The sequence below is a fragment of the Rutidosis leptorrhynchoides genome, chromosome 3 (genome assembly GCF_046630445.1).
Source record: "Rutidosis leptorrhynchoides isolate AG116_Rl617_1_P2 chromosome 3, CSIRO_AGI_Rlap_v1, whole genome shotgun sequence".
Lineage (NCBI taxonomy): Eukaryota > Viridiplantae > Streptophyta > Magnoliopsida > Asterales > Asteraceae > Rutidosis > Rutidosis leptorrhynchoides.
This window is the reverse complement of record NC_092335.1, coordinates 649108440-649124741: the sequence shown is the minus strand read 5'-3', so window position 1 is coordinate 649124741 and position 16302 is coordinate 649108440. Positions and strand designations below refer to the sequence as shown.

Here is a 16302-nt window from a genome sequence, read left to right as displayed (position 1 = left end):
GATCAAATACCTTTATCTACAAGTTTGGCTCTGCAAATCCGAATACACAAACATAAAAATACTAATGGTATGATTAAAATAGAAAATTCATGGTATTTAAATGGCAACTTACTCTTCTGTTAACTTAGTTTGTAATCTTCTTATTTGACATTGATGTGTTTTGTTCTTCCGTGTTGCACCGGATTCTCTGCTATAGCAATAGAAGATTTGTTATCACAATAGATGACTGTTGGACTGTCTTGTGTAAGATCCAAGTCGGACAACAGCTTTCTTATCCAAACAGTATGATTCACAGTAGCCGCGATTGCAATATATTCCGCCTCTGCAGTAGATTGTGCAACAACGCTTTGCTTTTTTGAGTTCCAGCAAAATGCACCTGAACCAAGATTGAAAACATAACCAGAAGTACTCTTCATATCATCAACACTTCCAGCCCAATCACTATCAGAATATCCTTCAAGTTTCACATCTTTTTTTCTCTCGAACATAATCCCCAGATCAAGAGAACCTTTTAAGTATCTTAAGACTCTCCTGGCAGCTCCCAAGTGAGAACTAGTTGGTGAAGTCATAAACCTTGATAAGAAACTAGCTGCATAAGCTAAATCGGGTTTTGAGATTGCCAAATATAATAGACTTCCGATAATACTTCTGTATAGAGTTGGATCAGTTATCTTATCTCCATCTTCTTTAGACAACTTGCAATTTAAAACAAGTGGTGATGTGACTGGTTTGCATGAAAACATGTTGAATCTCTTGAGCATGTCACTTGCATACTTTTTCTGAGAAATATAAACACCACTAGTTTGTTGATTAATTTTCATGCCAAGAAATAATGCACGAGTCCTAAATCTGACATTTCAAATTCAGATTTCATTTGTTTCTTGAACTCCTCAACTAGATTATCGTTGCTCCCGATCACAAGTAAATCATCAACATAAAGAGAGATAATCAGTACCTCTTGAGAATTTAATTGTTTCACATAAAGAGTTCACTCATTTGGACTCCTCCTGAAATTATGATTTATCAAATGAGCATCAATCTTAGAATACCAAGCCCTTGGTGCTTGCTTTAGACCATAAAGTGCCTTATATAGTCTGTATACTTTATCTTCTTGACCGACTACTTCAAAGCCTTGAGTTTGCTTTAAATAAATCTCCTCCTCAAGTTCAGCATTCAAAAATGCAGATTTCACATCAAGATGATGAATTTTCAAATTGCGTTGAGCAGCTACAGCTAACAATAACTTGATCACGTCATGACGAGCAACTGGAGCGAAAGTCTCCCTAAAATCCACACCGGCAATTTGAGAATATCCTTTCGCTACTAACCTTGCTTTGTGTTTATGAACTGAACCATCAGGTTGAAACTTAGTTCTAAACACCCATTTGACACCTATTGCATTCTTACCCTTTGGCAAATCAACAAGCTTCCATGTTTTATTTTTCTTAATCATTTCAAGTTCTGCTTTCATGGCTTCATTCCATTCATCGTGTTTGGAAGCTTCAATATAGCTTTCGGGCTCCATAATAACATGATTACAAGACTCGTATACAGCAGCAATTGTTCTGGTTCTCAGAACTTCGGTGTCAGTTGTGTCTTCGACATCAAATTCTGGATCATCATAATGAGATTCATTTTGGAGACTTGAAATAGAAGCTTCATGCCTTTTAACTTCTTTTATATTCCAATCCCAATAGGCTCCTTCATTAACAGTCACATCTCTACTAATTGCAATTTTACAATCAGTCAAATCGTATATTCTATATCCCTTTGACTCAGTCGCATAGCCAACAAAAATTCCTTTTCTAGCTTTAGCATCAAGTTTTGTCCTCTTGACATCTGGAATATGATAGTAACAAATTGAACCAAATACCTTCAAATGTTTGACTGAAGGTTTGATTCCTGACCAAGCTTCAACTGGAGTCTTATTACTCACAGCTTTTGTTGCTAATCTATTGAGCAAATACACAGAAGTTGCAACGGCTTCTGCCCAAAATGTCTTGGTTAGATTTTTTTCGAAAATCATTGATCTTGCCATCTCCATAACGGTTCTGTTTTGTTGTGGCGAGTATGGAACCGTGACCTGATGAATTACTCCTTGTTGTTGAAGGAAGTCTTCAAATTCATTTGAAGTATACTCTCCACCATTGTCGGTTCTCAAAATACGCAAAGTATTGCCACTTTGAACTTCAACAAGTTTCTTGAAATTCTTGAAGATAGAAAAAACTGAAGCTTTATTATTGAGAAAATAGACCCAACACATCCGTGTGTAATCATCAATAAAAAGTATAAAATACTTGTTGCCATTCCAGGATGGTATAGACATAGGACCACAAATGTCAGAATGTATGATTTCTAACTTGTGTGTGGCTCTTGTCACACCAAATTTTGAGAAAGGCAACCTGTGATTTTTTCCCAATTCACACCCCTCACATTTAAGATCAACTTCGGTAACTATAGGCAAATCTTTGACTAGTTGGGTGTAATGACCCGCACTTTTTCGATCATTCTATACTTATAAGATTAATATTTACATAAATTAAACCTTACCAACATGAAAAGCAATCCAAATTGTTGAGACTTATGTTTTTGAAATGAGTTTTACACAACGTTTGACCGTCTAGTTTGACCGATGATATCACGAACTATATAATATATGATAATTATACGTTTGTGTATATATATGTATATATACATATTTAACATGATCTAAGGATGTTTTAATATCTTATTTTGTATTAATAACAATAAGTTATAAGTATATTTTGAAACTACTAACTTAAGTTTTCAAAACGATAACCATACGTAACGTTATTTGACATAAATACTTATAACCTATAATGTTTATACATATATCGTATATGTAATGTATTTAATCAATTTTTAAGGACTTAAATACATAAAACAATATAAGTATATTCACAAAAGATAGCTATATTTGAATTCTCATTCCATTTTTCACAAAATTTCTATACGTATATCTAGAGTACATGTACTCGTATCATACCTAGCTTCTATACGTATTTACTATTGGTATATACACATCAAATCACCACCAACCAGCCCTTGTTCAATGCCTTATGTATAAGGTAACTACTTTTGTTATCTAGTATGACAATTTCACATGATTAAAAGATTTTTTCACAAAATTACAAACTTATACACCTTTTACACCACCATTTATACTCCATTCCATTTTCATTTTACTACACATTTCCTTTAACTAAAACACACACACTTTTAAGAGCCTTAACCTCCATAACCATTCAGCTAAAATCCATGAAGATCTAGCCATAAAAACATCACTTAAACACCATAAGAAAAACCTTACAAAAACACTTCAAGAATCCTTTCAAGAACACAAGTTTACTTCCAATCTTTCATCCAATTCCATCACCCTTTTGGTTCTAGGTTCTTACTCCTCTTTTACAGAAATCTTGTCCAAGTAACTTGAGGTAGTAACTTTGTTCATAACCTTATTCGATTCATATATATATAGCTATCTTATTTTGTGGTATAAAATTTTAACAACAAGAACATAGTTTGAATGTTTTCAAACTTGTTTGCAAACTAAATAGATCCTTCTAACTTAACTTTTAAAATACTTCAAGACCTGTAATATAACTTAAATATATGCTAATTTAACAAGGTATAACTTGGTTTTTCAAAGAACACCTTAAAAACTGAATTTACGACGTCGGAGTGCAACCGGGGGCTGTTTTGGGTTGGATAATTAAAAACCATATTAAACTTTGAATTGGAGGTTTATTTTCTGGAAAAATGATTTTTACTATGAATATGATAACACATAAAAATTTCATGATTTAACTCAAAGTATAAGTATTTTTAGAAAAATAATCATTTAAGGTTGTTTACATGATGGAAAATGATTAACTTCATAAGTTTCACTAAAGTTTGACCTATGACCTGTGATTTCGAATACAAACTAAGGTATTTACAGTTCATAGTCTTAAAGAGGGACTCGATCCAAGGAAGTGGCAAGTTGAATCAACGAAAACGGAGTTGTAACGAAGAAACTATGACCAAAACGAGATCGGATATCTAAGACTAGTTTAGCTACGAAAATAATTGGAGAAAATTAAATAAATCACATCTTTTTAAAATAACATGATATTTTATATATATGTACTCATAATTTAATTTTATATGGTTCAGGATCACCCGTAAACAATACGAGAAGATTAATCATAAGATCCCATGATTGTACGCAACACGTCATTTGACAACACCGGTACTTTATGTACGCAACACGTCATTTGACAACACCGGTACCGTGGGTCAAGATTAATCTCGACCAATACATATACGATGGGGGTTTTTATTTATTTCATTGGGGGTTTATTAAACACCTAAAAATGAACCATTAAAATTGAATTACTAACATCGGACTGCTAACTACGGACTAAGGAATTATTAAAAGTATTAAAAGTATTATAAGTATATATATGTGACGTTTGTTTAAAAAGAAAAGGTATTGATATATTATATATGGATAGGTTCGTGATATCAATCGGAGACCAAGTCAAAATTACATATCTTCAAGACGAAAGTGAGTATATAGTCCCACTTTTAAACTCTAAGTATTTCGGGATGAGAATACATGTATTTTATGTTTTACGTTATGGACACAAGTAACTGAAAAATATATTCTACGTTGAGTTGTACCACTGGCATACTTCCCTGTAGCTTGGTAACTATTATTTACAGCGGTATTGTAAACGCGAATCCTGTTGATAGATCTATCGGGCCTGACAACCCCAACCGGACTGGACGACCAGTATTCAACGGTTGCACGGTACTTCGTTTCGTGACTACATTTGGTACGGTGTAGTAAGATTTCATAATAAAGGGAATATGCGACGTGATTAAATGTTAAGTATGGTTACCAAGTGCTCAACCACTTAGAATATTTTTATTAAAATGTTTATATATGAAATCTTGTGGTCTATATATATATATATATATTGCTGCCGGCATTAAACCTATATCTCACCAACTTTATGTTGACGTTTTAAGCATGTTTATTCTCAGGTGATAACTAAAAGCTTCCGCTGCAACATGTTGAATTTAAACAAGATCTTGAGTATGCATATTTGTGTCAAAAATAAAACTGCATATCGGAGGATTTGTAATGTAAAATATGCTAGAAATCGTATTGTTATCATCACATGTAAAGTTTGTAAGTCTAAGATTATCGCTAAACGATAATCATCTTTTTATTGTCTAAAGCTTGTATTAAAATAAGAATTATGGTTTGTAATGTAAAATAAATGCAGTTGTTCTTTTAAAAATGTCGCATATAGAGGTCAATACCTCGCAATGAAATCATACGTTATCTAACTCGTTCTTATGGTTAAGGACGGGTTATGACATGTGGTATCAGAGCGGTGGTCTTAGCGAACCAGGTTTGCATTAGTGTGTCTAACTGATAAGTCGATAGGATACATTAGTAAGTCTGGACTTTGACCGGGTCTGATTTAAAAACCATTGCTTATCATTGTTGGTTAAAATTTATATGTAAATATTATGTAGTACTAATGGGTTAGTTGTTATGTGATAGATGTCGGGCTCGAAACTTATTATCACATTCAGCGACTCCGAATCAGAATCTTCAGATGGCGTTTCAGTCATTAACCTATCCGATGACGAAAATAATATCTTTGGGGAAGACTCACAAATTCCGGATGAACCGACTATAGAGAACCCGGAAAGTGAACCCGAGGAGGAAAGTGAACCCGAGGAGGAAAGTGAACCCGAGAAGGAAAGTGAACCCGAGGAAGAAATACAGGAAATTACAAAAGACAAGTTCGAACTAGGAAAGAAACGAAAGGCTAATGAATTAGAAAATTCAAATCCTGAGTTTAGTAAGGATGATGTGGCACCAACTCCACTAGACACTACCACCCCTATTCCCGCTATTCCTATTCGTTCTATCCCGGCATCTAGTTCTTCAGTCCCACAGCCAAAATACAGGCAGACCGCTAGGATAAGCGTTAGGCGATTCATTGAACCTAAACGTCTTAGAAAATAGACCAAACGATGCGCTGCCGTATTAAACCATGGGATCATATAATGTTTTGTATAATATTATTAGTGTGGTTTGCTTAATGTTCGATGTAAGATAAGCATATGTAAAATAGTGAAGTGTGAAATGCAATAATTTTCCATGGTTAAGTATTATTTAGATGGTAGTAATTGATTCTGTACTAAGCTATTAAGTATGGACATTAACGGGTAGGTACTACCCTAGATATAATTATAAAACGCTAATAAGAAGAAAAGGCTTTTATAATAATACCTGGTTCATATTATTAATAAGCTACGATGTACTGTAAATACATACTACATCTATAATATTCCATGTGAATAATTATTTTTTTTTTCATTCTTATAGAAGAATATGGCGCGATTGAACCGAATGACGGAACAAGAAATCCAGGAACTCATCAATCAGCGAGTGAATGACAGAATGTTATGGGTCGAGGCTGCAAGAGGTGCTGCAGTTAACCCAAATCCTCGTGTGGGGTGCACTTACAAAACGTTTCAAGCTTGTAAGCCCTCATCATTCAGTGGAACGGAAGGACCGATCGGTTTAACCCGGTGGATAGAAAAGATGGAGACTGTGTTTAAAATAAGTGGTTGTGTTGAAAAGGACATGACCAAGTATGCATCGTGCACTTTACAAGATAGTGCACTCACGTGGTGGAAAAATTATGTGAAGGCTGTAGGAGGAGATGTAGCTTATGATACTCCATGGGAAGAATTCAAAACAATGTTAATCAACGAATATTGTCCAAGGAACGAGGTTAGGAAGTTGGAAGATGAATTACGAAGTCTGAAGGTTGTTGGTACTGAAATCACCAACTACAATCAGCGATTCATGGAATTAGTTTTGCTATGTCCAGAATTGGTTCCAACCGAAGAACGGAAGATTGAAATGTACAAAGATGGTTTGCCCAAAAAGGTCAAGGCAAATGTTACAGCATCGAAACCTAAGACAATTCATGAAGCTATAACCATGGCAAACGAGCTAATGGATCAGGTCATCATGGATAAGAAAGTATCCAATACTGATGTGAGGGTATCAGGTAACAAAAGAAAGTGGAATGGAAATTATGATCGAGGTAACCAACAACAATCTTTTAAGAAACAAGAAATCACGCAAGGTGCGGGTAGTGGTTTAAGCTTTGGTTATAAAGGACAAAATCCTTTATGCAACCGATGCCACAAACATCACTCTGGTTACTGTAATGTGGTATGCAACAAATGTAATCGAAAGGGTCATCTTGCTGAAGATTGTAGGGCTCTCGTTACAAATACAAATGGTACCAAGACTCCTGCCACTAATGCAAATAGAACTGCTTTGGCTACTGTTACTTGTTATGGATGTGGGAAACAGGGTCATTATAAGAGCCAGTGCCCGAATCCAGAGAAGAATATCGGACCTGCACGAGGGAGAGCATTTGTTATTAATGCTAGAGAGGCGTGTGAAGACCCGGAGCTTGTTACGGGTACGTTTACCATTAATAACTTATCCGCATCTATTATATTTGATACTGGTGCTGATAGAAGTTACGTGTGTAGAGACTTTCACGCTAAATTGAATTGTTCATCATTACCTCTAGATGCTAAGTACATGATTGAGTTAGCTAATGGTAAACTAATTAAAGCCGATAAAATTTGCCGTGATTGTAAAATAAATTTAGCCGGAGAAACATTTAAGATTGATTTGATACCCGTAGAATTAGGAAGTTTTGATGTAATAATCGGCATGGACTGGATGTCCAAAATAGGAGCTGAAGTTGTGTGCGCCAAGAAGGCAATTCGCATTCCTCGTAAGGATAAAACGCCAGTAATGATTTATGGAGAGAAGGGTTACTCAAAGCTAAAACTCATTAGTTATTTGAAAGCTCAAAAGTGTTTGAAGAAAGGGTGCTATGCTATCTTAGCACATGTTAATAAAGTCGAAAAGAAAGAAAAAGAGAAGTGCATCAATGACGTGCCTGTGGCAAGAGATTTTCCTGAAGTATTTCCGGAAGAGTTGCCGGGATTACCTCCATTTAGATCTGTAGAATTTCAAATAGATCTTGTACCAGGAGCTGCACCGGTTGCCCGTGCTCCATATAGACTTGCACCGTCCGAGTTAAAAGAACTTCAGAGTCAGTTAAAAGAATTACTGGATCGTGGATTCATACGACCAAGTACTTCACCGTGGGGAGCTCCAATTTTATTCGTCAAGAAGAAAGACGGATCTTTCCGAATGTGTATAGATTATCGTGAATTAAATAAGTTAACTATCAAAAATCGGTATCCACTACCGAGAATTGATGACTTATTTGATCAACTCCAAGGATCATGTGTGTACTCAAAAATTGACCTAAGATCGGGCTATCATCAATTACGCGTCAAAGAAGAAGATATACCGAAAACTGATTTTCGGACACGTTACGGTCATTACGAATTTTTGGTCATGCCGTTTGGATTGACGAATGCGCCAACTGTATTCATGGACCTCATGAATCGAGTTTGTAGTCCATATCTAGATAAGTTTGTTATCGTTTTCATTGATGATATTCTTATCTATTCCAAGAGTGAGCAAGAGCATGAGCAGCATTTAAGTTTAATATTAGAGTTGTTGAGAAAAGAACAGCTATATGCTAAATTTTCTAAATGTGCTTTCTGGTTGAAAGAAGTGCAATTTCTTGGCCACGTTGTTAGTAGCAAAGGAATTCAGGTTGATCCAGCAAAAATTGAAGCCATTGAAAAATGGGAGACTCCTAAGACACCAACGCAGATACGCCAATTTTTGGGTTTAGCCGGTTATTATAGAAGGTTTATTCAAGATTTTTCCCGAATAGCTAAGCCGTTGACAGCGTTAACGCAAAAAGGGAAGAAATATGAATGGACTTCTGAGTAGGAGAGTGCATTTCAATTACTAAAGAAGAAGTTAACTACGGCGCCTATTTTATCGTTACCAGAAGGGAACGATGATTTTGAAATATATTGTGACGCTTCGCGACAAGGTTTTGGTTGCGTTCTTATGCAATGGAAGAAAGTTATTGCATACGCATCCCGACAATTGAAGATTCACGAGCGAAATTATACGACGCATGATCTAGAATTGGGAGCAGTCGTGTTTGCATTGAAGATGTGGAGACACTACTTGTATGGGGTTAAATGCACTGTGTTTACTGATCATAAAAGCCTTCAACATATTTTTGATCAGAAACAGCTGAACATGAGGCAACGTAGGTGGGTCGAGTTAATAAATGACTATGATTGTGAAATTCGTTATCATCCCGGGAAAGCGAATGTGGTGGCTGACGCACTAAGCAGAAAGGAACGAGAACCAATTCGAGTACGAGCGATGAACATAAAAATTCGCATGAATCTCAACTCACAAATCAAAGAAGTTCAACGAGAAGCACTTACTAAAGAAAATATAGGAAATGAAATAATGAAGAAGTATGAGAAGCAACTCGTTATGCGGGAAGATGGAATTCGATATTTTGCAAACCGTATTTGGGTACCAAAGTTGGGTGGATTAAGGAAGTTAATATTGAATGAGGCACATAAGACAAGATACTCGATACATCCTGGAGTTGGAAAGATGTATCAAGATCTTAAGACGCATTATTGGTGGCCTAATTTGAAGACAGACATTGCAACATATGTTGGGGAATGTTTAACTTGTTCCAAAGTCAAAGCAGAACACCAGAAGCCGTCAGGATTACTTCAACAACCAGAAATCCCAGAATGGAAATGGGACGGTATTACCATGGATTTCATCACGAAGTTACCAAAGACTGCCTGGGGATACGACACTATTTGGGTAATTGTTGATCGTCTTACCAAATCTGCACATTTCTTGCCTATAAAGGAAACGGATAGAATGGAGAAATTATTACGATTATATATAATGGAAATAGTTTCAAGGCATGGAATACCTATTTCCATTATATCTGATCGTGATAGTAGATTTACCTCAAAGTTATGGCAATCACTACAGGAGGCACTAGGAACTCGTTTGGATATGAGTACCGCATATCATCCGAAAACCGACGGGCAGAGTGAAAGAACAATTCATACTCTTGAAGACATGCTCAAGTCATGTGTGATCGATTTTGGAAACGGATGGGATAAGTATCTACCATTAGCAGAATTCTCGTATAATAATAGTTATCATGCGAGCATTAAAGCTGCACCATTCGAAGCATTGTACGAAAGGAAGTGTAGATCTCCCATCTATTGGAATGAAGTAGGAGATCGACAATTAACTGGTCCCGAGATCATACACGAAACGACTGAGAAGATAGTACAAATCAAGGAGAGATTGAAAACAGCCCGTAGTCGCCAAAAGAGCTACGCCGATGTCCGAAGGAAACCATTAGAGTTTCAGATCGGTGACATGGTTATGCTAAAGGTGTCACCTTGGAAAGGTGTAATACGTTTCGGTAAAAGAGGTAAACTGAACCCAAGATATGTAGGCCCGTTCAAGATCATCGAACGCATTGGACCGGTAGCTTATCGACTCGAGTTACCGCAACAACTCGCCGGAGTACATAATACATTTCACGTCTCAAACCTTAAGAAGTGTCTTGCGAAGGAAGACCTCACCATTCCTCTTGAAGAAATCCATGTCGACGAGAAACTACAATTCATCGAAGAACCAATCGAAATCATGGATCGTGAAGTTAAACGGCTCAAGCAGAGCAACATACCGATCGTTAAGGTTCGTTGGAATGCTCGAAGGAGTCCCGAGTTTACTTGGGAACGAGAGGATCAAATGAAACAAAAGTATCCACACTTGTTTCCCGATGACGCAAAATAGGTACAATTTTAAAATTTCGGGACGAAATTTATTTAACGGGTAGGTACTGTAATGACCCGCACTTTTTCGATCATTCTATACTTATAAGATTAATATTTACATAAATTAAACCTTACCAACATGACAAGCAATCCAAATTGTTGAGACTTATGTTTTTGAAATGAGTTTTACACAACGTTTGACCGTCTAGTTTGACCGATGATATCACGAACTATATAATATATGATAATTATACGTTTGTGTATATATATGTATATATACATATTTAACATGATCTAAGGATGTTTTAATATCTTATTTTGTATTAATAACAATAAGTTATAAGTATATTTTGAAACTACTAACTTAAGTTTTCAAAACGATAACCATACGTAACGTTATTTGACATAAATACTTATAACCTATAATGTTTATACATATATCGTATATGTAATGTATTTAATCAATTTTTAAGGACTTAAATACATAAAACAATATAAGTATATTCACAAAAGATAGCTATATTTGAATTCTCATTCCATTTTTCACAAAATTTCTATACGTATATCTAGAGTACATGTACTCGTATCATACCTAGCTTCTATACGTATTTACTATTGGTATATACACATCAAATCACCACCAACCAGCCCTTGTTCAATGCCTTATGTATAAGGTAACTACTTTTGTTATCTAGTATGACAATTTCACATGATTAAAAGATTTTTTCACAAAATTACAAACTTATACACCTTTTACACCACCATTTATACTCCATTCCATTTTCATTTTACTACACATTTCCTTTAACTAAAACACACACACTTTTAAGAGCCTTAACCTCCATAACCATTCAGCTAAAATCCATGAAGATCTAGCCATAAAAACATCACTTAAACACCATAAGAAAAACCTTACAAAAACACTTCAAGAATCCTTTCAAGAACACAAGTTTACTTCCAATCTTTCATCCAATTCCATCACCCTTTTGGTTCTAGGTTCTTACTCCTCTTTTACAGCAATCTTGTCCAAGTAACTTGAGGTAGTAACTTTGTTCATAACCTTATTCGATTCATATATATATAGCTATCTTATTTTGTGGTATAAAATTTTAACAACAAGAACATAGTTTGAATGTTTTCAAACTTGTTTGCAAACTAAATAGATCCTTCTAACTTAACTTTTAAAATACTTCAAGACCTGTAATATAACTTAAATATATGCTAATTTAACAAGGTATAACTTGGTTTTTCAAAGAACACCTTAAAAACTGAATTTACGACGTCGGAGTGCAACCGGGGGCTGTTTTGGGTTGGATAATTAAAAACCATCTTAAACTTTGAATTGGAGGTTTATTTTCTGGAAAAATGATTTTTACTATTAATATGATAACACATAAAAATTTCATGATTTAACTCAAAGTATAAGTATTTTTAGAAAAATAATCATTTAAGGTTGTTTACATGATGGAAAATGATTAACTTCATAAGTTTCACTAAAGTTTGACCTATGACCTGTGATTTCGAATACAAACTAAGGTATTTACAGTTCATAGTCTTAAAGAGGGACTCGATCCAAGGAAGTGGCAAGTTGAATCAACGAAAACGGAGTTGTAACGAAGAAACTATGACCAAAACGAGATCGGATATCTAAGACTAGTTTAGCTACGAAAATAATTGGAGAAAATTAAATAAATCACATCTTTTTAAAATAACATGATATTTTATATATATGTACTCATAATTTAATTTTATATGGTTCAGGATCACCCGTAAACAATACGAGAAGATTAATCATAAGATCCCATGATTGTACGCAACACGTCATTTGACAACACCGGTACTTTATGTACGCAACACGTCATTTGACAACACCGGTACCGTGGGTCAAGATTAATCTCGACCAATACATATACGATGGGGGTTTTTATTTATTTCATTGGGGGTTTATTAAACACCTAAAAATGAACCATTAAAATTGAATTACTAACATCGGACTGCTAACTACGGACTAAGGAATTATTAAAAGTATTATAAGTATATATATGTGACGTTTGTTTAAAAAGAAAAGGTATTGATATATTATATATGGATAGGTTCGTGATATCAATCGGAGACCAAGTCAAAATTACATATCTTCAAGACGAAAGTGAGTATATAGTCCCACTTTTAAACTCTAAGTATTTCGGGATGAGAATACATGTATTTTATGTTTTACGTTATGGACACAAGTAACTGAAAAATATATTCTACGTTGAGTTGTACCACTGGCATACTTCCCTGTAGCTTGGTAACTATTATTTACAGCGGTATTGTAAACGCGAATCCTGTTGATAGATCTATCGGGCCTGACAACCCCAACCGGACTGGACGACCAGTATTCAACGGTTGCACAGTACTTCGTTTCGTGACTACATTTGGTACGGTGTAGTAAGATTTCATAATAAAGGGAATATGCGACGTGATTAAATGTTAAGTATGGTTACCAAGTGCTCAACCACTTAGAATATTTTTATTAAAATGTTTATATATGAAATCTTGTGGTCTATATATATATATATTGCTGCCGGCATTAAACCTATATCTCACCAACTTTATGTTGACGTTTTAAGCATGTTTATTCTCAGGTGATAACTAAAAGCTTCCGCTGCAACATGTTGAATTTAAACAAGATCTTGAGTATGCATATTTGTGTCAAAAATAAAACTGCATATCGGAGGATTTGTAATGTAAAATATGTTCAAAATCGTATTGTTATCATCACATGTAAAGTTTGTAAGTCTAAGATTATCGCTAAACGATAATCATCTTTTTATTGTCTAAAGCTTGTATTAAAATAAGAGTTATGGTTTGTAATGTAAAATAAATGCAGTTGTTCTTTTAAAAATGTCGCATATAGAGGTCAATACCTCGCAATGAAATCATACGTTATCTAACTCGTTCTTATGGTTAAGGACGGGTTATGACATTGGGTGGTATGCATGTGCTTCAGTGTTCGGTTGTTGAAATGACCGAATCTTTTATGCCATTTCATACTATTATCTTCCACAACATAATAAGCACTTTCATCCACAAATTCGAGCTTTAAGTAGAAACTATCATCTACCATATCAAGATTTGCTAATATTGAACCGGTAGTGTCAGAGATGCAACAATGAGAATTCTTAAAATTCACACCGTAGCCATTTTTGATCATTTTTGTAACACTTAACAAGTTTTGATCAAGATCGGGAATATATAAGACATCATAAATATATTTGGTACCTTGCTTTGTTTTAAACACAATGGTGCCTCTCCCTTTAGCTTGAACAATTCTTCCATCTCCGAGCTTCACTTTAGTATTGATTTTAATATCAAGATTACAAAAGTATGACAGCTCTGGAGTCATATGGCTAGTGCACCCACTATCAAGAAGCCATGTAAGTCTTCTTAAACTTTTATCGACATGTGAGACCATGAACAAGTGTTCATTTGCTTCCTGATTTTCTTCAGAGACATTTGCCAACTGAAGTTCTTTTGTTTGGCCTTGATTTTTCTTTATTCTACAATATTTCTCATTGTGTCCAAACTTTTTGCAAAAATTGCACTTAAAGTTTGGTTTATCTTTGAACCAACAATCAACTTCTTGATGATTTGTATTTTGACAAACTTTGGATGGAGAAAAAGTACCTTTGTAATTTCCTTTCTTGTACGTATTTTGTCTTGAATTTCCCGCCTTGTTATTTTCGAAAGAAGCTTGAAAATCACCTTCAACATTTTTTTCGGATCTCATAGAGACCCTTTGTTCTTGTGCTTGAAGCTTGCTGGTTAGTTCAGAAACCGTAAGCATGCTAACATCACAAGATTCTTCTATTGCGGAAATTTTGACTTCAAACTTTTGAGGAACACTTTTCATTATTTTCTCCACCACTTTCTGGTCTGAAATCTTATCACCATGAAGTCTAATTTGATTAACAACATCCATTATTCGGGATGAATAATCTTTCACTAGTTCATCATCGTTCATTTTCAACAATTCAAACTCTCGTCTGAGAGTCAATAATCTGACAGCTTTTACTCTATCAGAACCTTCATAGGTATCTTGGATTTTATCCCACACAGCTTTTGGTGTGTCCAAGTCCATTATTGAGGTAAAAATTTGATCAACAAGTCCTGAATGTAAACAGGTAAGTGCCTTATCTTTCTTCAGCAACTCTTCTTCATAAATTTTTAATTGAGCAACAGTTGGGTTTGCTCTGAGTGCTGGAGGATCTTCATCAGTCTCTACAACCTTCCATAAACCTTGAGACTTCAAATATGTCTTCATCTTTACTGCCCAAATATGATAGTGCAATCCATTAAATGTTGGAATTGCTGGAGCAGTTGAACTAGATGCCATGTCTAGTCTAAAATTTCTTTACCGTGAATAAAACAGCCCCTTAAGAAGAAAGCTCTGATACCACTATAAATGTTTAAGAATAGAATAGAAATCTATACTTGAAAGATTAAGGTAGCAAGACTTTGTTGCTAAAGATTAAAATAGCAAGACTTTGTTGCTAAGTAGATTAGAATAAATAATAGAAGTGTAGAATAGAAATCATTAGAAGATTGAGTGTATTATTTGAAGATTTGTTATCTTATACAACTCTTGATTACAACTCCTATTTATAGGCTACAAAAAAAAAACTAACTTTCTTAACCTCTAAGAAAACTTAAGAGGTAATTATCACGAATATCGATAATTACTTAACAACTAAGGATACTAAAATATCTATGTATCCTTAATGGATAAGAATACTTTATGGATAAGAATCCTTAATGGATAAGAATCCTTAATGGATAAGAATACTTAATGGCTAAGTATTCTTAATGGATAAGAATCCTTAATGAATAAGAATACTTAATGGTTAAGTATCCTTAATGGATAAGAATACTTAAAGACTAAGAATACTTAATAGCTAAGAAAACTTAATAGCTAAGTTTTCTTAGTAACTAAGTTTACATAACATAAGACAAATGTCTAATAACAATCTTAGATACACTAACACTGACAAACAACACTATTTTTTTTTGGTCGTCTGGTTAACGCAACATTGTGGTTCTGACCATCGCTCTGGAGAGGATCATTGCTAGAGCGTGATTAACACAGCTTTATGGTTCCGACCTTGGCTCAGTAGAGGATCGTTGCCAGTCCATCTTCTTGGCATGGCTACATGGTTGTCTGTAATGTTGAGGTTTGGTTGATGTATGCAGAAAGCAGCTACAAAGGAGGCTGAACCAATGAGCATAGACAGCAAGGCTTAATAAAACAATAAAGATATCAAGAATGACTTCTGGTGTTATTATGGTCTAGTGCTCTTATCAAGTTATGTTTGATTGATGGCGGTGCCGTTTTATTCTTTGTTTTGTCTTTGTTTCTTGTCATTGAGAAGTGAAAACATGAACTAATTGTAATGGGAAATCATATTCATAGTTGAACTCATTTGAACTTTG

At 34.8% G+C, this 16302-nt stretch overlaps 1 pseudogene; it reads right to left on the bottom strand.

Annotated features, from left to right (window-relative positions):
* LOC139902457 (uncharacterized) overlaps positions 1–15208 on the bottom strand; it is a 186616-nt pseudogene extending 171408 nt beyond the window's left edge.
* Positions 15209–16302: the final 1094 nt, after the last annotated feature.